The 25,481-nt window shown below is 38.3% G+C and overlaps 1 protein-coding gene across 31 annotated transcripts in view; it reads right to left on the bottom strand.

Annotated features, from left to right (window-relative positions):
• DLC1 (DLC1 Rho GTPase activating protein) overlaps nt 1-25,481 on the bottom strand; it is a 560,457-nt gene that overhangs the window by 378,149 nt on the left and 156,827 nt on the right. Inside the window, exons 2-3 of one of the 31 annotated variants that reach the window (XM_042983087.1) lie at nt 13,336-13,461; nt 1,151-1,275 (exon numbers count right to left, since the gene is read on the bottom strand). The exons of 28 other annotated variants lie outside the window; for them this stretch is intronic. The gene's annotated coding sequence lies outside the window, so the exon portion shown is untranslated. Of the gene's footprint in view, nt 1-1,150; nt 1,276-13,335; nt 13,462-18,257; nt 18,327-25,481 lie in introns of those variants that run through there. 2 more of the 31 variants (XM_042983086.1, XM_042983088.1) reach the window with 2 other exon arrangements.

Genomic DNA, 25,481 nt, shown 5'->3' with positions numbered 1-25,481 from the left:
CACACTGTGAGTGGAAAACAGGGTCCTATGGATGTAAAAATGTGTAGACAGAATGTGATAATGACGGAAGCCATCTTGTCAGTGAAATAGCATCTCATACCAAGGTGCCTTGGGATGAATTCACCATTTCTTTATGTGAAAATTCAGCACATCAGTCCACAAGGAATTTCTCAGCACTTAAATACATGCACATTCATTTTCTTCCATGCCTTTAACAAACATTCACACCTTCAGCCTCTTCTTGCCCTTCCTCTCAACGCCTGCACTGTCCAGGGCATGTTCCTGCCTTCAGTGATAAACATTAAGTATTCCGTCACTACCCATCAGGCCACATTTTGGTGGAGCTTATCTTCCATAGTTTTAAATCATTACAAATTTAAAATATGGTAGCTGTTTGTCCCTTTCTCAAATACAAAATTATATTTATTACTGATTTCAAACTATGCATGGTCCTTTAAAGGAGGCATTTGTCCCAGCCTGTGCTCAGTCCCCCTGCAAAGTATTGTATTCAGTCTCCTTTTTCTACAAGTGAAGGAGTGTGTTCACCGACTTACCCAAGATCACAGAGCAAGTTGCTGGTTAAGCTGGCATGAGGCACATCTCTTCTCTCTGATTCCAACGTGCTTTCTGTCATGCCACTGTATCTTCTTTATTTATATATAAGTCAATCGACATGGTATGCAAAGGTGCTTCCCAAGTCACACTGTGCCACATCTCTACATGTCTAGCAGTAACAGTATCAGTGGGGCATTTGTCTCTGCTAACATCTAGCTCAATTACCTTGGAAGTAACGGAGAGAAAGCCCAGTTCTAGGAGCTTTTTTCTTTTGCCACCCTGCTCTGTATCTGTACTAACTACAAGGCAGAAAGCCACTTTATAGGGACAGATAGGGCAGAATGAGACTCGTATTGTTGTTGGGACTCTAGCCTTTTCCCAGGAAGCTACGTAACTACTTGCTGCAAAACCAATGGGTATATATGTTTTATCATTCAGCAGATGTATTTTCAACTTAGTCCATACAAATTCCATACAAATCTATTCAAGATAATTTTTATTAAAAATCTACCAATATTTTAGCTGCCATTTCATCCTGTAGTCTATAGTAACATACACCGTACACGCCAAAAATAATTAAAAAGTCCACATTCACCTGGGACCTTTTCTTTCATAACTTGGCTGGCACACTATCTTGAACAGGAAGAACACCTTTGCATTCTTGTTTTTGGTAACTTGTTCTTACTGCAGATGCGTCTGTTCTAATCTCAGTATTATCCCCTTTGGAAAGCAGAAGAAATGAACAGGGTTGTAATCAAAGTAACTCTACAAGGTGCCGGAGCTCACTCTACCCACAGTCTTTAGAGAAGAGTGCTCAACACGTTTTATTAGTTGCACTACTACTTCTAGGCTCCCATAACTCTATCATTTTATTGTTGGTCACTAGGATGCATGGGTACCATTAGTGCAAAGAATAAAAATAAATCAGAAGTACCTGGCCTTCCTCTTTGTCGTCGTAGACAACATACACCTGGCAATTTTGAATTGAAATATCTTGACTATCAAGGTAGCCTCTTATATATTAGGAAAACAAGCAAAGGGGTTTAGGAAATGCTTTTATCTGGTTGCCAGCATTCAAGGAACTTCACAAAAGACCGTTATCTAGCATGTCAACGGTGTGGGACTAAATATGTATCAGGTTGTCCACACTGTGGGAACAAGATCACTGGAATTTGGGCCTTGTGACTAAAATTTCATACTGTTAGTCGCAAAGAGAATATCTGCTTGGAGTGATTCTGACCTCTTTACTATAAAGTAACAGAGTAAGTATAGAAGGGGAATGTTTTACAAATATGACCTGATAAAATATAGATTGGTTTCTTCAGATCTATTCAAAGAATAAAAGATTGTAATCTGATACATATTCATACTACAGGGATGTTCACTATTTTGTTTTTCCCATTGATTTATTACAGATACTTGTTTATGAAAAAGCTGTAATTTTGTTTAGCTTCAGAGTAGGTCTGTTGAAACCAGTGAACTTGGTAGATTTCATGTAGATTAAAAAGCTTTTTGTGCTCAATTGTCTCCAAATTGGGACTGGTCATTTCTGGTCATGAGGAAGCAACATTGTTCTAATAGCTGTTTAGAGTTATTATTTTTGGCTTATTATTCTCTGATGAGGAAACAGAAACCTGACATTTTGCTGGATTCCCAGGACCTATGTCTTTAAAGACTAGGATTATCAACCTTCCCCAGAGAGTTGTCTGTTAGAGAAAGAGGGCCATCTGGGACTAGAGTTGCAGTGCTATTCATGGGGACATGAAAGAGCTTAGAAGGGCCAGAAGGAGAAAATGGCAGCTAACTCACTTCCTTTTTCTGCAGTTGTCCAAGGGATAAAATAAATGAAAGAGATAAACTAAAATAAAAGGAAGAGAAAAAAGATGAAATTTGAATACAGTGGAAAGTTTTTCCCCAGAGTCAATACTCAAGTTTAAGGCTATTAGGGGTAAAAATTGCAAGGTCATGGATGTGGGGTGAGGCCTTGGGCAATTAGTAGAGTTGATGCTGGAGGACGCCGAGAATAAAAGCTTCCTGAAGCCTGAGAGTCTTAGAAAGAGGGATCTTTGTCTTCTTATTTTAGAAGGGTAGATGTGTTGTGGCCAAGGGCACATGGTCAGATGTAATCTAGACTCACACAAAAGAAAAAGCAACACATGTAAACACAAGGCAACAGGAGACACTCTTTTTTTCTTCATAAAGTTGATGCATTCATGTGTCATATTTACCAAGTGTTACTTAGAATTGTGTCATAACCTTGGCCTTTGAGCAATTCCAATCTAATTAGGGAAAACAGGTCTCACACAAAATTAATTTAAAACACAGCAATAAAAATTTCTCTAAATCTTTATGGTGAAAGCATATCTGCATTTGTTACCACATTTAAGTATCATTATTTTATTATAATATCAAATGATGTTGATATGGAACATGTGCCCACGTGCAAAAGTTATGAAGCAACTATTACAGTGATTCTCCCGTAAATCCACCACCTCACCATGGAACTGGGGTATGATTTGAGCCCATTTATATACTCCTTCCTATCTCATCTTTGCCTTCCTCCACTCTTAAGTTTTTTTTATTTTGTTTTTTATTCCCTTGCTTTTAAAAAACAGGGGCTGGGGCACCTGGGTGGCCAACTCTTGATTTCAGCTCAGGTCACGATCTCACTGTGGTGGGTTCGAATACTATGTCGGGTGCATGCTGAGTGTGGAGCCTGCTTGGGATTCTCCTTCTCCTTTATTTCTGACCCATCCCTGCTTGCTCTCTCTCCCTCTCTCTCTCAAATATTTAAAAAAATAATAAAAAATTTAAAAATAGAGGCTTTAAACTGTGAATATATGTGTGTACTTAAATGAGATATTATTTAGTTCCTTTTGAGCTCTACAAACATATTGAACTCTATGCAGTTTTCTGAAATGTGCTTCTCTTACACCCATCACCATTGTATTACAAACAACTAGTGTAGTGGGTTGAAGTGCTTAATTTATTTTATATCTGTACAATATGCCATCGTGTTGATAATTCTACAACACATTCATCCATTTCTTCACAACTGCTTACTTGGATTATTTCTAGTTGTTTTGTTATTAGAGCATTAATGCAATGCATACTATTGTACACATTTCTTCAGGGGCAAGTTCAAGATTGTGTCCAAGGATATATACTTAGTAGTGAGAGTAATTTTAGATATGTGAATGTTTAAGATATAATGCCAAATTGTTTTCTAAAATCGTTGTATCAATTATATTGATCTCTGGATTGTATACAAGTTTCTATGGATCCTAATCAACTCTGACATTTGGTATGTTAGACTTTTCAATTAGTGCCAATCTGGAGGGTGTAGAATCATTGTGATTTTAATTGGCATTCCTCTGACTTGAAAGCACTTTTTAAAATGCTTCCTTTAGATTGTGTTTTGATGAATTTAGAATTTCCAAATTTTAACATATACAATGTACACATCTTATGTAATTAGTGTTTTGTGTTTATGAATTCCTCACTATTCGACTTCAAGGTTATAAACTTATCTGCTCATATTTTCACCGAAAATATTTCAAGTTCTCTTTTCATATTTAAATCATTAATCCTCCATCTAGAACTGTAGAGGAAGAGGAAGAGGAAGAGGAAGAGGAAGAGGAAGAGGAAGAGGAAGAGGAAGAGGAGAGGAGGATTTAATTTTATCCTTTTCCACACAGATAATCAATTTTCCAGGTATCCGCGCCCCTTCCCTCAAGGACACCCTCCCATACTATTGCAGGGTTGTTCTTGGCTTTCTCTCCTGTTTCATTAGCTAATTTGTCTATTCCTTCATAAGTCTCATATTATATGAATTCAATGTTTAAAAATGTTTGACATTTAAGCAGGCCAGTTCTCCCACCTTGCATGACTTCATTAATAATCTCTTGGCTATATTCTTCCGTCCATGGCTCTTCCAGAGATATTTTAGAATCCATTTGTCAAGTTCCTTGAAAAACAGAACTTTGATTTTAACTGTAGAGAATGTATGGACCAACTTTGGGAGCATTGGTATCTTTACAATACTGACTCTTTCTATTTTGTGAGTATAATATATCCCTGTACGTATTTAGATCCCCTTTAATATCTCTCAGGAAAGTTTTATAATCCAGCATATGGTATAATGCACAAAGTTACATCACATAAAGACTTCTCTGGAACCTAGTTCTTGTTGCTTTCATAAATGGTAAATTTTAAAATACACATTTTCTAAATATTTGTGGGTTTGTTAAACTATTTTTTTTAATTTTATTTTTAACATTTATTTATTTTTGAGACAGAGAGAGAGAGCATGAATAGGGAGGGTCAGAGAAAGAGGGAGACACAGAATCTGAAACAGGCTCCAGGCTCTGAGCTGTCAGCACAGAGCCCGACGTGGGGCTCGAACCCACAGACCGTGAGATCATGACCTGAGCCGAAGTCGGACGCTTAACCGACTGAGCCACCCAGGCGCCCCTTACTATTTTTAATAATTTGACTATTTTTGTCACATGTTCTTAGTAGAAAATCATATCATCTGCAAAAATTATGATTCTTAAGACTTTTATTGCCATTGCCTTCCCTGCATTTGGGAGAATTTCCAGCATAAAGTTGAAGACAGACCATGGTATTGTGTCCCCATTAAAGATCCTATTTCTTTTTCTTTTTTTAACAATTTTTTTCATGTTTATTTCGAGAGTGGGTGTGGGGGAAAGGGGCAGAGAGAGAGGGAGACACAGAATCCAAAGCAAGCTCCAGGCTCTGAGCTATCAGCACAGAGCCCAATGGGGGTTTTGAACTTGAGGGTGAGGGGATGGAGAGATTATGACCTGAGACAGAGTCAGAAGCTCAATGGACTGAGCCAGCCAGGTGCCCCAGAGATTCTATTTTTTGTAGGCTTTTCTTTTTAAAATAGGTATTACTTTTTTAGGTTAAAATAGTTCTAGCTTGTTCCTGCCTTCTCAATTAAAAAAAAAAAAAAAAAGGGGTGTTGGATTTTGCCAAATGTTCTTTTATGAATCTGTTAAGATGACCATACTTTTCCCCCTTTAACCCACAAATGATTATTTAAAATGACACATATAGATTTTTTAAATGTCAAACCACCCTTTCTATTCCTAGAATTAAACTAATTTGATTAAAGTGTTTTATCTGGTTTTATACTGCTGAATTGCTCAGGTTTTAGCATCTATGTTCATGAGTGACATTTATTCTTTTCTATTCTCTGCACAAGTTTATAAAGAGATTGAAATGAATTGTTTCTTGAAAGCTAAGTACAATTTGCTTATAAAACTGTTTTTTGTTTCCTTTGTAGGAGAATTTTAAAGGCTTTTTATTTTTAAAAGTGTTATAAGATTATTTTTTTCTTGGTTGATTTCAGTGAAAGTCTATAATTTTTAATCATTTGTCTATGCCATCTAATTTTTCAAGTTTATTGACTTAAAGTTGTGCATTATATTCCCTAATCTTTATCACTGATTATTCCACTATTTGTATTATTATTTGTTCCCTCTCTCTTGACTTGATAGAGGTCAGTATACTTATTTTTAGGCTTTCCACATAATCAATTTTTTTTGTCTCCTAATTTTATATTTGCTTTTATCCTTCATTTTTCTTTTCATCTTAAGTATCTCCTTTCTTGAGTTGGGTTTATATATCATTCTATTTCTTACTCCTTAAGACACCTGCTTCATAATCATTCACTTTTTCTTCTTTTATAATGGCATTTAATGTTTTTACATTTCCCTGTAAGTACCTCTTTTTCTTACAACCCATATGTTTAATCTTTTTTTTTTTTAATGTTTATTTATTTTTGAGACAGAAGGAGACAGAGCACAAGTGGGGGAGGGGCAGAGAGAGAGGGAGACACAGAATCTGAAACAGGCTCCAGGCTCTGAGCTGTCAGCATAGAGCCTGATGCGGGGCTCAAACCCATGAACCGTAAGATCATGACCTGAGCTGAAGTCAGCCGCTCAACTGACTGAGTCACCCAGGTACCCCCAACCCATATGTTTAGATGTACACTATATCTTATAATCCAATTATTTTTTTAAAAACTTTTTTAATATTTATTTTTTAGAGACAGAGAGAGAGAGACAGACTGCCAGCAGGGGAATGGCAGAGAGAAAGAGGGAGACACAGAATCTGAAGCAGGCTCCAGGCTCTGAGCTGTTAGCACAGAGCCCCACGCAGGCCTCTCAAACTCACAAATTGCAAGATCATGACCTGAGCCAACGTCCAATGCTTAACTGACTGAGCCACCAACAGGCCCCAATCATCCAATTATTTGTAAAATTTCAAATATGAGTTCTTATCTCTTGAATTATTAGTGTGAATATGTTTTAATTTCCCAATGATGGGAATTTCTGTTGCAAGTTCTAACTTAATTGCATCATGGTTTGAATATGTAGTCTCTGCAACAGCAATTTTTTGAAATTTGTTAAGATATATTTCACAGTCTACAGTAGCAATTTTCAAAATACTCCATGTGTGATTGAGAACAATATGTATATCCTAATTCTAATTATTATATAGAGTTCTAAATGTGCATCAGATTAAGCTTGCTTATTTTGTTGCTTAAAGCTTTGATGCTTTATTAACTTTTTACTCTTGATAGCCTCCCACCAAAATTGTAGATTTTTCAGAATTTCTATATAGTTCTATATATATGTATATATATAAGTGTTCAATGTTTTCTTTATGTGTTTTTCATCCATTTGAGTTGTATATAGTTTATACTTATTATCATGGTGAACTAAAATTTTTATCAATATTGGTGGCTTATAATTTTATGTGGTAGTTTTAATAATTTGTCTTAAATGTCTATATTTCACTTGTATTTACCTTTTATCTTTTCCTTTACCTTGCAACCTTTCTAAACTTTAACACATTACAGATCTTTGTAAACAGCATGTGACTGGAGTGTTTTCCATACAATAAACTTAATAATTATTTAAATCCATTTCCATTTATTGTGATTTTGTCACATTTTCCTTTTTATTTATCCCATTTTTAATATTTTGCATTTATTTGCTATTGACTGATGTTTTTATTTGTTTGTATCAGATTTTGTTCCTTAAAATTTATTCACCCAAGTTCTACTCCTTTACCTTTGAAAGTTTGCCATTTACTTTTAGCATGGCAAATTTACATTATAATAAAATCTAAAGTTAAAAACATACATTAATGCAACCCCCATTTCCTACAAAAGTACAAGAAACTTGGAGCTTCTGGACTGATCAGCCCTCTTCTGACTTTCAGCTCTAGCAGCAGCCTTCTGTTTCGTAATCTGTAACTGAAGGTCATTGCTTGATCTTAATAGGTGGGAGCTCTGTGGACCTAGGTTGGGGATTGGGAATGATTTTCTGCCAGAGTGTTTTTGCTTCTGCCACTAGGTAGGAGAACTACTAACCTTGAGGGGCTTAGCTCAGCTTGGGCTGGCTCAAGACTCAGTTTCCCAGTTGCCATGTTGTTCTTCCAGTCTGCCCACTACTCAGGTTCTGAGTCTTCCCTTTATTCCTAGCTCATGTTGCTGTGTTTTTAGAAGAGTGCTTCATTGGTGATCTTCTTACTCCTTGTGAGACTAATGGCATCTGAGTCTGTTCTTTCTGGAGTTTACTGTGAAGTTTCTTTGGGACAATACTGCTCTCAGCAGAAATCTCCCTTTCAGTCATTTTAATATCTCAGTAAAGTTGGAATTATTATTACTACATTTACTTCTATGTTTTGACACAGAGAGGCTAATTTGCAGAAGATACAACAGAAATTTAAGTGGGAGATTAGACTCTTGATTTTGTTTTATACTTCAATTTCATATTCTTTTTTACCTTAAAGCTATTAAAAGATGCAAATTATTGTACAAAGCAGTAACATACTAATGCTGAGGGGAGGCAGAATAAGGACACGATCAGAATTTGTGTTCTAGTTAGAGCAACTGTTGTTTTCATAGAATATGGTGGTATTCAGTCACACAGGTACTTACACGCTGTACTTACTCATATTTTCCACAGTTCTACCTATCCCTGCCCCTCAGTTTCCATGAGTTAGATTATCATCAGCTTTGCTACCATTTACTTGCCTCCTCTGTGACAGATTTCATGAACATTATTTCCCACACTTATGTATCATTGTTACTCCAATCCTACAGATGACTGAGACCAACGCAATGAATGACTTTCTCAGTGCCACTACCAGGAAGAGATCCAGGAATCAAACTGAATTTTGTTTCCGGAAGCCACTCTCTTATACTTTCTTTTATGAATTTTATGCAACAGCACAGTTTTCTAGGAGTGACAAAGAACTGGACAGTGATTGTAAGTCTGAGTATCAGCCCTGCTTTTTAAATTTTCACAGGCCTACTTTCCAATGTATAGGTCAAAGAGTAAAAGTGCCTCTCCTTCAATTTTGTAAATAAACAACAGTCTTTGAAGTTCTGAAGTCTTCTATAGTTTAAAGGCGGCCTTAAAAGCTGAGATGAATACTGATGTTTTAAAAATTCCTATGTATTCCATCAGAATTGGGTTTTCCATATTAATGGCTAATCCTAAAGCCTGTACTATGGCCAGAATAATGGGTTTTGGAGGTCTGCCTCAATTAAGCCAACACTTAATTGATCTGTGACCTGGGAGTATGTTATCTATTTGTCAAGGCCTCCTATTTTTCATCTACCAATTTTTACTAAACTTGTAAGTTTTGTGACAATTAAATGAGATAATGCATGTAGTCCAGGTCTGGTGCCAGCACACAGTTCATGCTTAAACAGTGTAGGAATTATAGGAATTTGGAAAAGGGAAATTATGGATAGGTTGTGTAATTTCCTACATCCTAAAAGCTTTACTGAAATTTATGTTTGAATGTTAAGATTAGCATCAAAATTTGCAATAAGAAACATATTATTAAAATATACATCCTACATAACTGGACATGATTTTGACCTTCTCATAGTTGTTAAATTAACATTCCATGTCTAGAAAAGTGAGATACTGCTTTGATAAAGTCTTTACAGATGACCAAATGGTCCAAAGCTCTTGAGTTTTCTTGAAGGGAAAGCATACAATGTAAAGAGATACAGCCACTCTAGTTTCCGTCCTCGAGAATAATGGTAGAATAGCTTAATATTGTAGGAGAACATCTGGGCAGTGCAGCTTATTTGGTATAAAAAGTGGCACTTGGATTTCCCTTGATTTTTCTGTAGTTTATATAAAGCACTGCTTAACAATAAATCTACTTGTGTTCAGCCACCCATTCAACCTCATTTTTCCCCTCAGTGAACAAAGTTACTTCCTCTTGTGGAAAAATTTAATAAAACATTTGAATAAAATAACCCTTTGATACAGTTGAAAAAGAGGAAAGCACATTTGTCTTATCTGACTACATAACTTAAAAGCAATTCAGGAAGAAGACATTTATTGCCCAAGGGACTTTTATTTTTATTTTATTATTTGAACATAATGTGCTAGGTAACTGTTCTACTGGCCGTTTAAAATAAAGAATGCCTTTCAGCAAAGTCCCTGGAATGCTCCCTGGCAGGTCCCCCCACCCCTTTCACCCCAACCTGAAGTCACTAGTGACATCAGCCTGGGGCCTGTCTCCAGAAGGAGATTTTAGACCTGAGGGGCAGTCATGGGGCTCTCCCACTCTGGGGACCACAAAAATCCCAAAAGTTTCTTAGTTAACACCCTTTAAAATATTGAGGCCTGTGGAAAACCTACGCACGGAAAGTCTGTTTCTATTTCAGTTGTGTATCAGTTAAGATGGAAAAATTTTAAAGTCCACACAGATGGTAAATAAATTTCTGCTACATGAGGCAGTTCCTGGAATAAAGCAATTTTCTCAAATAACAAGTGCCAACTTATTTTTTCAGTGGGACTTATTTTTAACTTTCCCAGGGAATAGTTGAGAGACTGGGAGCAGTGTCCTTCACCTTAGGAATCTGAGTCTCCTTCCAGAAGAAACTAACGCTGTTCTTGCTACAGACTTACGTGTATATATACATGCATACATACATTGAATGAAGGGAGTGGTTGTTCATTTTCTTGGAGGAAGGAATGAAAGAGAGGCTAAGAAGTTGGAAATCTTGCAGAAATATTTACGTTTTAATTCAATGTTTAATTTTCTATAATTTATCCTAAACAGTGTAAAATTAACTCTAACACTTGCTTAGGAATTCATTAGATATCTTGAATTAATGACCATTGATCCTTGGGCATTCTTTTTTTCATATTTATTTATTTATTTATTTAGAGAGAGCGCGCGCGCATGCGCAGAGTTGGGGTGCGGGGCAGAGAGAATCCCAAGCCGGCTGTGGTGCCGTCTGTGCAGAGCCCAACCCAATCTTATGAACTGTGAGATCACGACCTGAGCCAAAATCAAGAGCCGACTGCTTAAGGGGCTAAGCCACCCAGGTGCCCCAATCCTTGGGAATTCTTTACACACTATGAGACTTGGCCTGTGTCTCCAGAAGTCTTCAGTGCTCAAGTCTCCTAGGATATAGGTGAAGCCCTGACGGTTTGCTGGGTCATGCTTCATTGGGAAGAAACATCCCTGTGCTTCATCTGGCAGGAAATGCTAGTGTCTTAAACAAAACTATGCCATTTACTAAATCAGGGTGATGTAAACATTTCCTCTAAGTAGCAGAAGTTCCTTATTCATCAGAAACACAAACAATGACTATTAAATAATTAAACTGTTATAATATACTGATAGTTTTAGTGAGGGTATTACAGCAAGAGTGCTAAGTACACATCCCTTACAAATGTGTTAACTTTTTCTTGGCAAAATATTTTATTCAGCACTATAGAGGGTTTATCAATCTATCAATAAATATTTACTAAGTGCCTAAATACTAGTCACTGTAAAAGCAAGGAAAAAAGGAAAACCTGTCTTTACCTTAAAGAGGTTATAGTTGAAGAGACAAATATCAAGGAATTAGAGAACCACCAAGAGGCAGACTGTGTGATGCTGAGCATCAGAGTGTGGAGGCGGAGGGTGACGTGCTAACCTGATATGTCAAGAGAGATCCTTCTGTAGATTGAGTATTTGTGACCTCTTCCTTCCACCCAAATGATGTTGAAGCCTTAATCCTCAATATGATGGTATTAGGAGGTGAGGCCTTTGGGAAGTAATTAGTTTTAGATGAGGTCGGGAGGATAAAGCCTCCATGATAGAATCAGCATCCTATTAAAAGGGAGAGAAACCAAAGCTTCCTCTCTCTACCACGTAAGAACAAAGTAAGGTGGCCATCCATAAGCCAGGAAGAGACTCCGCACCAGAATCCAAACAGGCTGGCACCCTGATCTCAGACTTCTAGCCTCCAGAACTATAAGGAAACAATGTCTATTGTTTAAACCACCTAGCCTATGGTATTTTGTTATAGCAGCCTGATCAGACTAAGACAGATACTCAATGCTCAGGTGAAATCTATCAGTAAACCATCCACATGGAACAGGAAGACAGGTTTTTAGAGGGAAATTTTTGAAGTACTTGTTTTTTAGTGACACGATTATCATCTTTCCATTGTAGTGACAACTTTGTGCGACAAATTCTAATATTTGAAAGTAAATGCTGATAAATAAACAACATTCACTATGCTGACAACCAAACACAATTTACTATCAAACAACTATGTGGGAATCAGAGAAATGGGGAGCTGGGGGGAAACAGAAAGATTTCCTAATTCAATACCCTTCCCAGAACAATGAGGAAACAATCCTATGGAGGGGACAGGCTTGCTCCAGGTCACAGGTGCTGTCAGAGCTGGAAAGAGAACAACACTCTTCTAGGAGGTAACTAACCCTGTGTCCCCCCCCCCCCCATTATAACATAAGAACAATAACAGGTTCCACGTTACTCTTCTGTAGTATTTATGCAAAGATGTGTCAATTTGACTTACTGAGAATAAAAGACCTCTAGAGTAACTGCCTAAATTTTCCTTCTTGGTTTTATTTGGTCACTAAGTCTCTTGTGGGTTTATACCAATGCAAAGTGCAGGTATTAACAATTAAATGAGAACATATTTTGATAGTGACATAATGGCATTTTTTAACAGACAAGACCAAATTACAATTTTGTCTAAAAAAAGTAGTAGATTCCTAAATACTTGTAGCTGGTTTTCCTTCTTTGACTTAAACGTGTCGTGTCAGGGTTGAATTTGTTTTTAAAAGACTTGAAAAAAGGTGTTTTCTATAACACAGTACAGATATCTTCATAATTAAAGTTTAGTTCTGAAACTCTCTAGTCTGGAGAAAACCTTGATATTCAATTTTGGTTCAAAAGGATTTTCGTTTTCTGATGCTGAGGCTCAGCAAAGGCCATCTTTCCTATCAGGGCTTTGGCTAAATACCACTGGTTATAATAATGAATTTCCTGTTATTCTTAGCATGTGCCCAGAAGCCATGGAGATTTTTGGACTTACTTAGTGAATTAAAGAAAGAAAGTTTAAAAAGACCCTTTTATGAATAGCAACCATAGAAAATAGAGATTATAAACAGTGGTAGTTTCACAAGGAAAAAAAAATACAACCATAACCACAGAATCTCTTCCAGAGATTGGGAGACTCTTTGGTATATTTCAGCTCTGAGGTAAATTTGGGGAAATATAAACCCTGAGGCTGCTACTTAAATCTTTAGAAGAATAAACTATGGTCAGTGATTGACAAGTACTGGGTATGTGGCACTAAGAAATGAGCCTGTGATGTCAAAGAGACCCGGATGTCATCTCAGAAAACTAATTAGTGTTGAGTGAAATTATTCTATAAAAAGAGAATGGATCTAAACTCATCATTACCTTCAATCTTGTGTTGTTTGTGGTTCCCACATGGTTGGGTCATTATTTCATAACCAGTTCTCCACTGAATTATGAATGGGTAGTGTAGAAACTTCTACAGGTAATCAGTTCTTAGTTTACCATTTCCTAGGGAATAAGAAAAGTGAGTAGGTTGCCTTTTAAAGCTAAAAGAAGCTATAGAGATGAATTGTGATGGGTGAAACGTATCAGTTTAAAACTAATAAGTATTTTATACATTTTGAACTTTAAATAGAATATATAATGAGCTATTTTAGTATTGCTTCAGAAATCTAATTAGTATCACTTATTGCTTTGTGAATATTAGCTCTTCCACAGATTTCTGTGAACATCCAGCTATAAGAGCCTTATTTTCCATATTTTTGAAGCATTAAAAAAAGCATTAGTTATCTAAAGCTTAATCTCTATCAAAACATATTGGATTGTCTATTCAAAACATTAGAAAAATTAAAAACAAAAGCAAATATATTCTACTAATTTCAACAGGATTTTCTTATGCCACTAATAAATACAAATTTAGAAGAGGCAAGGTGCATTTTCATTTTTACATACACATCCATAACCCGCTTCTTTTTAGTATGGCACTGCATAAGTCAACAATGTAATCTGGGTCCCATTTAGGTGATAAAATGGGACACTTCAGAAGGTGAATGGAGGAGCAAAGTAGGCAGGATGTGGCGACAACAGGCATAAAGCAGAGTGGCCAGACAAACAAGGATAAATGGCCATCATGCTAATGGAGCATATTCCTTAAGTGTTAGAGTTAAGTTTTATCCTTCAAGTTTTTTTGAATTTCTTAAAGAAAATAATATTCATCTCTGATTATCTGGCAATTAACATGATGCCTAAATGTTATATGCTAAAAATAATGCTAAATAAATGAATTGATGACTGAATACATTAACAAAAATATATGTTCATGCAAACAATTATAATTTTACTATGGAATACACTCCCTCCTGTCTGTAAAATCAAAGAAGACTAACACAGTAGATTGGAGGATATGAAAAGACATAACCATGAGGGAATCTTTTTTCCTTCTTCCAGACCCATAGCAAGGAAAGTTGCGTCCTCCACCAACCATACTGAAAATGGAGACAATTCAACTATAGCTGGGGAGTACACACTCACTCATCCATCTCATCTCAGGCATCCATCCATCCATCCATCCATCCATCGGCTGGAAAACTCCCGGTTTTTCACTATACCATATTGATCACTGAGACTACACAAGGAAAATACACAGCTCCTCAAAGTGCATTTGGTATCACCAAATCAGGGCATTTATTAGGTTGACTTTCAAACAAAATTTTAAAAAGATTAATTATCATTCACTTATTTCCTCAGTGAAGATATTTTCAGGGAGAGAGGGAGGGAGAGGTAGCTTCAGGAACTTTAAGAAAGTAGAATGAGTTTGAAACAGTTAAGTGGTAAATGCTAGAATGAGGAACTAGGTGTATGTATAGAGTGACTCAGAGGCTCTAAGAGCCCATGGTGGCCGGACAGCATGGATCTGTGGTGCGTCTCTATACGACTTACTAGAGTAGTGAGACTAAGCTTAAAATTTTAACAAGGACTAAATAGAGAACTTTAAAATACAGGCTGAGGATATTATCTTCATTTGACAAAAAGCAAGACATTATTTAGCTTTTTCATGAAGGGAAATAACCTGGTGACGTTGTTTTCTTAGGAAGTTTAAATCTGATTATACTGTATAGAGTAAACCAGAATAAGAGGAAAAAGACTGGATCCAGGGAGATGGTAAGGAATTTATTATAGTACCTCCTCATGCAGAGATGAGCATATAGGTAGGATAGAAACATTACAAGTGGAGATAAATCATTCCTATGAGAAGAATGGATTTCTACAAAAATCATAGAGGGGTCATACAACAGTCACCTATGCTATCCAATTCTCCTTGGTCATAATAAGGGAAGGGAACCCAAATCACTAAATAATTAAGAAAAATCAATTGCAGGGAAACAGACTGCTGCACAAAAAGAAATAATTCAGGTAATACTAACTACACATTAAGAGCCTCTAAACCTCACATTAAATTATCTCTATAATTAGTGTTCTCAGAGAGGTTTGAGAGAATGCTTCATCTATAAAATATGAATACATTACCATCAAAGAGCGAGCAGAAAACATACTTCATTTGCTTCACCTTCGCTTTTGTGGCATATACAGGGTTTTGGCTCCTTCTAATCCCAATCCCTCCACTGGCCATTGGATGCCCTCCTCTTTCATCAGTTCAGGGACAACACTCCTGCCTCCTCTGTTGTAGTAATGATACATTCTGTACTCAGTCATTTCTCTGAGCTTCCAAATTTGATGTCCAAATCTCTCCCATTTAACATTTTACAAAATTCTCTCTTACTACACATCTTCTGGCTTTCACCCTCTTCCTTCATTTTCTTTTACAGCAAATATTAAATCATTGTTTAATAGCTGGCTCTGCTTACTTTCTTCAATTCCTGTCCTCCCTTTTGGTCTTAAGAACTCTATGAAAGTAAACCTATGCCCCCGCCAAACTATGAACAAGCCAGCCAATGGACTTTATGCTGTTAAATGCCAAGTTTCTTGGTGAGCTACTCACAGCATTTGAAACATTCTGATTGCACTCTCCCTTTAGAAACTGTTCCTTCATATGGTATCTAAGATCCTACTCTTTGATTCTGTTCTTTCCTTTGTTCATTCTACTCCTTAGTTGGTTTACTATCCATTTGTTGGATCTCTTTTCTGCTTCCCTATACTACAGAGTAAGTCCTTGAAAGCAAAGATGTTATTTTGTGTCTCTCACATCCAAAGGAGTGCTTGGTACACAGCAAGTGCTCAATTAACTGTTTATCAACTAGGTAACTGAATAGCAACAATTTCTAGTTAAAAATGGGACTTAAACAATAAATATTTTAAAGGGCAATGAATAATAAAATGAATCTATTTGAACACCCAGCTGTTGATCAGCTGGGGGAGGAGAGGTAGATCAAGGGATAAGTGTTCATTTGAATGAAACGCTATTTAAAATGAATAATCAACAAATGGAGAAATGAGCATTTTATTTAGTAGGCATATTCCTGAAGGCAAATATCAGAGGAAATAAAAATACGTAAATAATAAAAATCCGTAGGTAGAGGGGAGAAGCTCTGAACTATTATGAGAATACTAAATTCCACTGAAAGTAAGTTTCGGATGATAGAAAATTTGTCAGCCGTTGTTTTATTTAGTCCATTACATCGAACTATGCTTAGCATAATATAAGCAACTGCTGTGGGTTGAATGTTATCTCCCCCACCCCACAAATTCATATGTTGACAATTTATGAAGTCATAACAGAGCAGGATGGACTTCCATTCCAAAATGACTAGTGTCCTTGCAAAAAGGGGAAATCTGGACACAGACACAACACCACGTGGACATAAACGCAGAGATCAAGTGATACGTCTGCAAGCCAAAGAGCAATAAAAATTACCAGCCGAAGACCAGAAGCCAGGAGAGAGGCGCACAACAGATTCTGTCACAGCCAACAGAAGGAACTAACCCTGCTGACACCTTGATCTCAGACTTTTGGTCTTCAGAACCAATAAAATGACAAGCAATTCCTACTGTTGAAGTACACAGTTTCAGGTACTATGTTACAACTGTCCTAGCAAACGGATACAGCAAAGATCTCTGTTAAGCACACGAATGAAATACCTCATCGTTCACAAGTGAACAGCATAAATTCTATGTACTGTCACTAATTAATAAATATAAATAAAAGCATGTATTATTTTTTTTTTAATTTTCAGAGAGTGCAAGTGGGGGAGGGGCAGAGAGAGTGGGGGACAGAGGATCTGATGCTGGCTCTGTGCCCACAGCAGACAGCCAGATGCAGGGCCCGAAGTCATGAATGGTTTGATCATGACCTGAGCCCAAGTCCCACGTAAAAGCATGTACTTATAGTTACTTATCGTCACTTAGGTAATGAATCAGAATTGGAGACAGTTAACAAGGTCAGTCTTTGGAAAAATGGGACTAGTCAGAAAGGAAATTCAACTTCATTTTATACTTTTTTTTGGCCATGTGCATGTATCACTTATAAAAAGAAAAAAATATGGAATTGGTAAATACACCAGTGCTATCTTACTGGGAGTGTCTTTTCTCAAGTTGAGCAGTGAGGCAATTTAAAGCTTGGAACTGATTCAGGCATTTTTACTTCATATAATTACTTATAATTATGGCCGGCATGTTATCTCTCAAAGAAAATAAGCTACATTTTCTGTAGAAATGTCCCCATGGTATTTGCTATCGTTTACAGTTACTTTTATGACAATTTCCAAAGAACTATCAGATGAAATAAAAGATGAGGAAAAACTGATTGATTCAATTGGAACAAGAAGGCGGTAAAAAAAAAAAAAAAAAAAAAAGTAGCGTGAATTATTACCGTCCACGAAGATAAGGCTCAACACGCTGTGCTTGTCTCCCCTCGGGCCCTCGTTCTACAAAATGTAATAATCCTTCAAGCCCTCGTTCTACAAAATGTAGTAAGCACACACCGTGTGCCAGCACAAGGTAGGCACGAGGGGGAGAACGATGAAGCTCGAAGCGTGCTGGTCGCGGCCTTCCAGGAATTTAGTTTGAGGTTAGGTCTGTGTGCTAGAGAAGTACCCCTCCTCGCTGGCCCACTGGGGAAAGTTCCAAGACCCCCGGAGGATTTCGGAAACGGCATGTAGTACCAAACCCCCTAGATGCGCTTTTTCCCCCATGCATACCACACACCTCCGATCAAGTTTAATTTATAAACGAGGCACAGCAGGAGATGAACAACGAATAAGGACGTCGAACGAGTCTCACAATATACTGCAAACAAACTTAGGTGAATTCGGACTCTGTCTCAAAATATCTCACTGTAGTGTACTCACCCTTCCCCGGGAGGATGGGAGACGATAAAACGCGCATGTGCAGAGGGGCAGAGAGGCGATGACATAGGGGCTGGGACCTACCCCGGCGACTACTGACGTCAAGATGCTGCGTCAGAAGGCGGGGCCTGTGCTTCCGGAGGCGGTCGGCCGCGGGTAGCTGACCGAAGACACGGTTAAGGGGCGACTACTGCAGTTTCCTGAGGCTGCCTCTTGGGGGCGCCTGGGTGGCTCAGTTCCTTAAGTGTCTGACTCTCGATTTCGGCTCAGGTCGTGCATGATCTCTTAGTTGGTGAGTTTGAGCCCTGCCCACATCCGGCTCTGTGTACCTGGTGCGGAGCCTGCTTGCGGTTCTCTCTTTCTCTCTCCCTCTCTCCCCCTTCCTCAGTCATGCTCTCACTCTCTCAAAATAAATAAATAAACTTAAAAAAAAAAAAAAAAAAGAAATACGGAACTTTTTTCTCTCACAGTTCCTGGAGCCAGAACTCCAAGTGTGGCGGCGGGGCTGTGCTTTTTCTCCCAAGGCTCTGCGAAGGGATCCTTCCTTGCTTTTTCCAGCTTCTGGCAGCTCCAGGTGTTCCTTGCCTGCATAATCTCTGCCTCCATCTTCTCATGGCCTTCTCCTCTGTGTCTGTCTTCTCTTCGGCCCTGTATAAGGTCCCTTGGCATTGGATGTAGGGTTCACCCAGGAAATCCCGGATGATCTCATCTTGAGATTCTTAATCACATCCGCAAAGACGCTTTTTCCCAACGAGGTCACATTCACAGGTTCCTGGGTTAGGGTATGCTCCTATTTGGGGTGGGGGTGGGGGGCTGCACAATTCAGCCACTACAATTTGGGTATGAATAGATAATTCCAACACTGTGTGATTAAGTGCTGTACAGAGGGTTACGGCGGGCACAGATGAAGGAGGCTGTAATTCAGTCTGAGGGGTTCGGGGGAGACTTTTTGAGTGAAGTGACATGTAGGATGAAACCTGAAGACTGCCAGGGGCAGGAAGGTGGGCTGGGGGAGCTTTATGGGTGAGACACAAAGTATGCTGAATTTAGATAACTGAGAGAAGTTTAATGTGCCTATTCAATGTGAGACGAGGGAAAGCGGAAAAGACTACAAAGGTAAACAGGGCCCAGAATGTGACTGTCCTTGAAAACCTTGTCTAGAATATTGGGATTTTAAAGCTACGGCGGTGGGGGCGGTGGACAGTGGGACAGTTTTCCGTTGGGGAAAGATAATTTGGAGTGCCGTACGGAGGGTGGATTTGTGGGGCTTAGGACTGGAGCCAAAGAAATCAGGATGATGTTGCAGTAATTTGAGCAAGAGATGGTGAGGGGATTAAGGGGTTTGGGATGAGAAATACTGAGGATGTAGAATTATTTTCATAACTATTGTTAGTCACAGCTGAACTCGCGAGTGCATTTCTACAGTGTTTCCAAAGTGAAGTGGGATTCCAAAGGTTTCAACTTTTCATCTGCGCTTTCTTTCTGGAACTATGACTAGCCCAGCAGAGAAAGAGAAAAAAGAGAGAGAGGGGGAGGGGTAACAGTAGGGATCCGGCAACAGTTTTTAATAAACACTTTGAATTTCTGAAACACATCTTTGACAAATGGGTTGATTTCCTTTAGCTCTTAGAGCTGTGGGCACACTTTAATTTGCATTGCTTCAAAGTAAATTTGGCTTTTCCAACTCCTTCCTAAGTGAAAGGGTGGCACTGTACATCTGGGGGGGGGGTGTCTATTGCTTATGACTCACTCTTAATGATGTGCACCTGTTTGGTTCTTTGGGTCTCAAAAAGTTACATGAGAAGCAGGTCAGGAATGCAGAAGGGTGTTATCAAGTGGCAGTGGCATTCCGTGCAGAAAAACGGAGGCGGCAGCAGTTAAGAGAAGGTAAATAGGTGACTGTGAATATAAGCAGCCCCCCAAAGCAAACAGTAGTGTGCTTCCAGAAAATCCGTCTGCTGCTTCCCACCTGGGTGCCCACTGCCCATAACAGGAAGTGGGACGTAAGGACTGACACACAGAAGTGAGATCAGGAGGCACCTGCAAGTGGACCGGCCAGGCCCAGGAGGAAATATTTGTGAATTTGCTAATAATTCTTTCCGAATCAAGGTTTATTGTTAAGTGGTTGAAATGGTAAGAACTACTTGAAAACGCCGTGTCAAGTATAACTCCTTGTATTTGAAATGCAGAACAACAACAAAAATCCCCTGACAAGGTTATTATTCACCATTAAGTGTGTTGGCTACACCTCTTTGGTATTTTAAGCAGGACTTTGTGACTACTTTCCATTCCCTTCCAACAGCAAGGGTTCCTAGGTCCTATGAACTTGTATTTGCTTCTGAGTAGAGACTGACTCTTGTATTTCTTCCATGAGCCCTCATATTATGTAGGAAACCACCGTGCAGCCATTTTTATTATTCACTATATTCTGTTTTAGTCTCTCCTCATAAACAACAGATTTTACCTGACTCCAGTGTACTTTGATAACAACTACTGGCATACACATTTTCATTCTTTGAGCCTGCAGTTCTCCTTGTTCTCCTATATCATCCTACCCACCCTCCCTTACCTCAAACAACTTTATGTGCACCGAGCTTTGCTACAATGATCTGTGCGATAACCAGGGTTCCAGCCCGGTATTGTACAGTGCTCTGACTTTAGATGGGAATACTGGAGGCAGATACTGGGCAGAAGCTCACATGTAGAAGTCTCTACATCAGCATAGTGACTTAATTATTGACATGTCCTGTGTAAATCTGGTCGTCTTAAAAATGAAAAGATTTATGAGGCACCTGGGTGGCTCAGTCAGTTAAGTCTCCGACTTCAGGTCATGATCTCACAGTTCCTGAGCCCCGTGTCAGGCTCTATGCTGACAGCTCAGAGCCCGGAGCCTGCTTCGGATTCTGTGTCTCCCTCTCTCTCTGCCCCTCCCCACTCACACGCTGTCTCTCTTTCTCAAAAAATAAATAAACATTAAAAAAGCAAAGATTTAGGGGTGCCTGGGTGACTCAGTCGGTTAAGCGGCCAACTTCAGCTCGGGTCATGATCTCGCTGTTAGTGGGTTCGAGCCCCATGTCGGGCTCTGTGCTGCCAGCTCCAGGAGCCTGGCACCTGCTTTGTAATCTGTGTCTTCCTCTCTCTCTGCCCCTCCCCGACTCGTGCTCTGTCTTTCTCTCTCAAAAATAAAATAAAAAACATTTAAAACTTTTTATAAAAATAAAGATTTATCGGAAAAGTTAGAAATTAAATTTCATAATCAACTGGCTTCCTGTAAACCATATGACTCTTGCTTATTTATCTTCTATCAATAAAATGAATCATCTCAGTGTTCAGGTTTGGAAATTTAAGATGATAATAACTATAATGTATTGCATGTGAAGAACAGATTTATTTCCATTTTAAGTTGCCTAGAATAGGCTGATGGACAACTTAGCATACTTTTTGTTTCTAGTCTATGTCAAATTTTAAGTATAAAAACGTAGCACTTTACATAATCACTAATATGTTTAAAAAATTTTGCGTGAAGATTATACTGAAATCTGCTGGCTAATTTCCTTTCTCTCCTTGCCTCTTTAATGATTGCTCACAGTATGGAACTTGTTTGAAATACTTTTCAGCTTGTTTAAAATTTATCATGCCTCAACCCAAACACTGAAGACATCTGAGAGAAACCACTTTGTAACTTCTAAGTGGACAGAGATAATATTTATGATAAAAGTCTCTGTTGGTCGCAGGGAGAGAGTACAGAATAATTGAATTAAAGGAAAATTCATGCCTCAGGAAAGACTTTTTATTATAAAACTAGAAACTGGAAGAAGCTGAGAAAAATAAACTTCATGTTAGACTCTATTTTCAGTTTTTCAAAATTTATATTCTTGTCAGCATATACCTGAAATGGTAGTTAAATTCTCAAAGCTGTGTGTTTTTTTTGTTTTCTGTTTCTGCACACCGAGAGGACAAATGTCTGAAATAGAAGGATAAAACATTTCCTTTCATCGTTCAAAAAAACCTTAATATTAGGTTTGTGTTACATTTTGATGTTGGCCAATTCTTTCTGATTGCTTTTAAATTATAGCTTCTCCGTGATAATATGCAACTCAGCATCTTCTCTGTGGGGCAGCAGCTTCACGTTGGTAACAGGACATACCACTATTAACACTCGAAATTATAGCTCCTTGGCCTTGTCAATACACACACATTATTCCAGTTAAAGTGAAATGCAAGAGTATTTAAAGTCTCTTCCAGCTGGAACATTCCCTGAACCTATGAAAAGCAGATTCTGTCTCTCACCCCATATTTGTTTGTAGGATGCTGCCTATAACAGTCTAGGCAAGTGAATTACGCCTTCCTTGTCGGGTAAATCAACATAGGACGGGACGATAAACATCATGCTACCATCTTACAGTAAAATGTAGACAAGATGTTGGGGCGCCTGGGTGGCTCAGTCGGTTGAGCGGCCGACTTCGGCTCAGGTCAGGATCTCGCGGTCCGTGAGTTCGAGCCCCGCGTCCGGCTCTGGGCTGACGGCTCAGAGCCTGGAGCCTGTTTCAGATTCTGTGTCTCCCTCTCTCTCTGCCCCTCCCCTGTTCATGCTCTGTCTCTCTCTGTCTCAAAAATAAATAAACGTTAAAAAAAAAATGTAGACAAGATGCAAGGGATGTTAGGTATTGAGAAATGGATTGAAATTACAGTCCTAATGCACAATGGCAAATACGCACTGCACCCAAGAGCTCAGAAGACCAGTGCTGTGTTGCCCCAACTCCACGTCCCTGTGCCTTTGGTGGGAGGCTGGTGGGGGGTGGGGGTGGGGGGGGGAGCGAGAAAATGGTCCACAGACTTCGAAGGTGATATTTACTGCAGAGGCCTAGCCTCCATCTGGTTTCCTTTCACATCTCCCTTGGAAACATGTGGGAGTAGAATACCACCAGCCAGCTTGCTAATGTTCCTGTGGTAGTAACCACTTAGTTCCTCTGTGTTTTGTCACATCCTCTACTGCAAGTATCAATAAAGACTGCGTTGTTGCAGGAAGCCAAATACTGCATCCCAGATTGTGCTTGATTATTGCAGATATTGAAAGTTAATTTACATGCGTATATAATTTTATATATGTATTATATATTAATTTACATATGTATATACATATGTAATATTTTTGTTAAGTAAACTTATTTTATCCTTAATATTCCTGCTATATAGGCTTTATACACTTCACAATTCTCTCAAGAAAAAGTTTAACTCATTCAAAAATTCATAGAATGGATTTTGTGGCACCAGTTGACATTTAATCTAAATAACATCTAAATAACGGTGTTGAAAATGAAGGTTGTCATCAGCCCACCAAGCGTGAGCACCAGTCTTTCTTTGTGTAACAACAGGGGATGAACAGCGTGGTCCGAGTGCCGTCCTCTGAATACATTGTCATCCATCAGACGATTCACATCACATCACTCATAGGGACTATGCCCTCTTATCTTTTAAAGCTTATTTACTTTGAGAGAAAGAGAGAGAGGGAGAGAGAGAGGGAGAGGGAGAGGGAGAGGGAGAGGGAGAGAGAGAGAGAGAATGAGCAGGATCCCAAGCGGGCTCCGCATTGTCAGCACAGAGCCCCACATATGGCTCCATCTTGCAAACCGTGGGATCATGACCTGAGCCAAAATCCAAGAGTAGGAAAGCTTAACGGACTGAGCCACCCAGGCACCCCTATGTGATTTTATTATTAAAGGATTTCTTCATTGAAACTCAAGATGAAAATCGAAATTTTCAATGAAATTGAAATTGAAAAGTTCAATGAAAATTGAACTTTTATCAGATATTCATGAAGTACATTTCTCATCTGTTATGTTCTGACTGAAACACCTTTGGGTTCCTCTCCCAAGCGACTCTGAAGAAAATCTCCAATTGCGCACTAGGGCAATATGTGGGTGGGATGTGAAACATTGTAATTAGAATTGGTTTTTTTTAAAGGAATTATGCTCTTGCTTTTTTACTTCTTATGTTTTTGATGAATGATGCTGTTAAATCCCCTTGTTATGATTGTCCACCATGAATAAATTAACCAGTGGCATTCCATTGATGATTCTGACATATCTATGAGAGTAAGAAAATTACCGAGTACTGCTGTCTGACCACAATCTTACAGCGGAGCCATTTTGTGAGTACATTTCCTGATAATGCTTTAGTCATCAAGCAAACATCCATAATCTTCATTTCACTTCTCTGCAAACTAATCAAATACTAGCTGGGAGGAAATTAACATATCTAGCATTTTTTCCCCAGGATTCACTCATATGATGAAATCAGATGATGTATTTACTTATTTATTTTCGGTAAAGTAAGCCCAGAAATTACGAAGCTAAAAATCTAAGTACGAAAACAGCTGCTTTGCCTCAGCTAAAGTATGGCATATGAAGTGCTGTTCTCCTCTTTTGATGTTTATATCACCACGAAATAGTTTGGAAAACACACCTTAGCATTTAAAAGTGACTGTTTATAAATGACTTTCTTGAAGTATTGGTTTATTTCACTTACCCTAAGACTGAAATCTGCGTATTAAAAAAATAGTAAACTTTAATTTTCCAAGAATATTAAAGTAAGGACAGAGAGATTCCTCTCCTTCATTCTCTCAAGGGCACAGTCTTTGCATCTTTCAAAGCTCAGCTGAGGCATCACTTGGTGAAACCTTCTTTGACTTCCTCACAGGGAAGCCTGTAATGGTTTTAGTTCCATAGATCTTAATACTTTCTTCCCTGGATTAGGTTGAACCGTGGTGTTACTGTACTTGTGGTTCCAAACCTAATATTCTATGAGGTTCTAAAAGTAATAGTTATTAAAGTTAATTTAACTGAATATTTTGTTATTTGTTATTTATGTGACTTAGCCCTTTCAATATGTAAGTGCCTTTACATAAGGATGTATATATGAGTTTTATTCAGATCTTATACTGCACACAACCAAGTGCGGAGAAAGAGAATGTACTTAATATTTATTTAGTTAATGAATGCATATTCCAGGCTTTACTATATGATGATATGATACAGTATATGATATGATATACTGTATGATACTAAATCCTCTCTCAACTTTTATCAATCTTTCCCCACACTTATTCCCAGACAAGTTGAGCTTACTCTCAGATCTGTAACAAGGACAATTTAGTAAAACAAACAACAAAACAACTACTATTGGTAGCTAAAGTCCATAGTGTTGTCTATGAGCCAGGCACTGTTT

This window comes from Panthera tigris, chromosome B1 (assembly GCF_018350195.1).
Source record: "Panthera tigris isolate Pti1 chromosome B1, P.tigris_Pti1_mat1.1, whole genome shotgun sequence".
NCBI lineage: Eukaryota > Metazoa > Chordata > Mammalia > Carnivora > Felidae > Panthera > Panthera tigris.
This window is presented reverse-complemented; position numbering and strand designations above follow the sequence as displayed.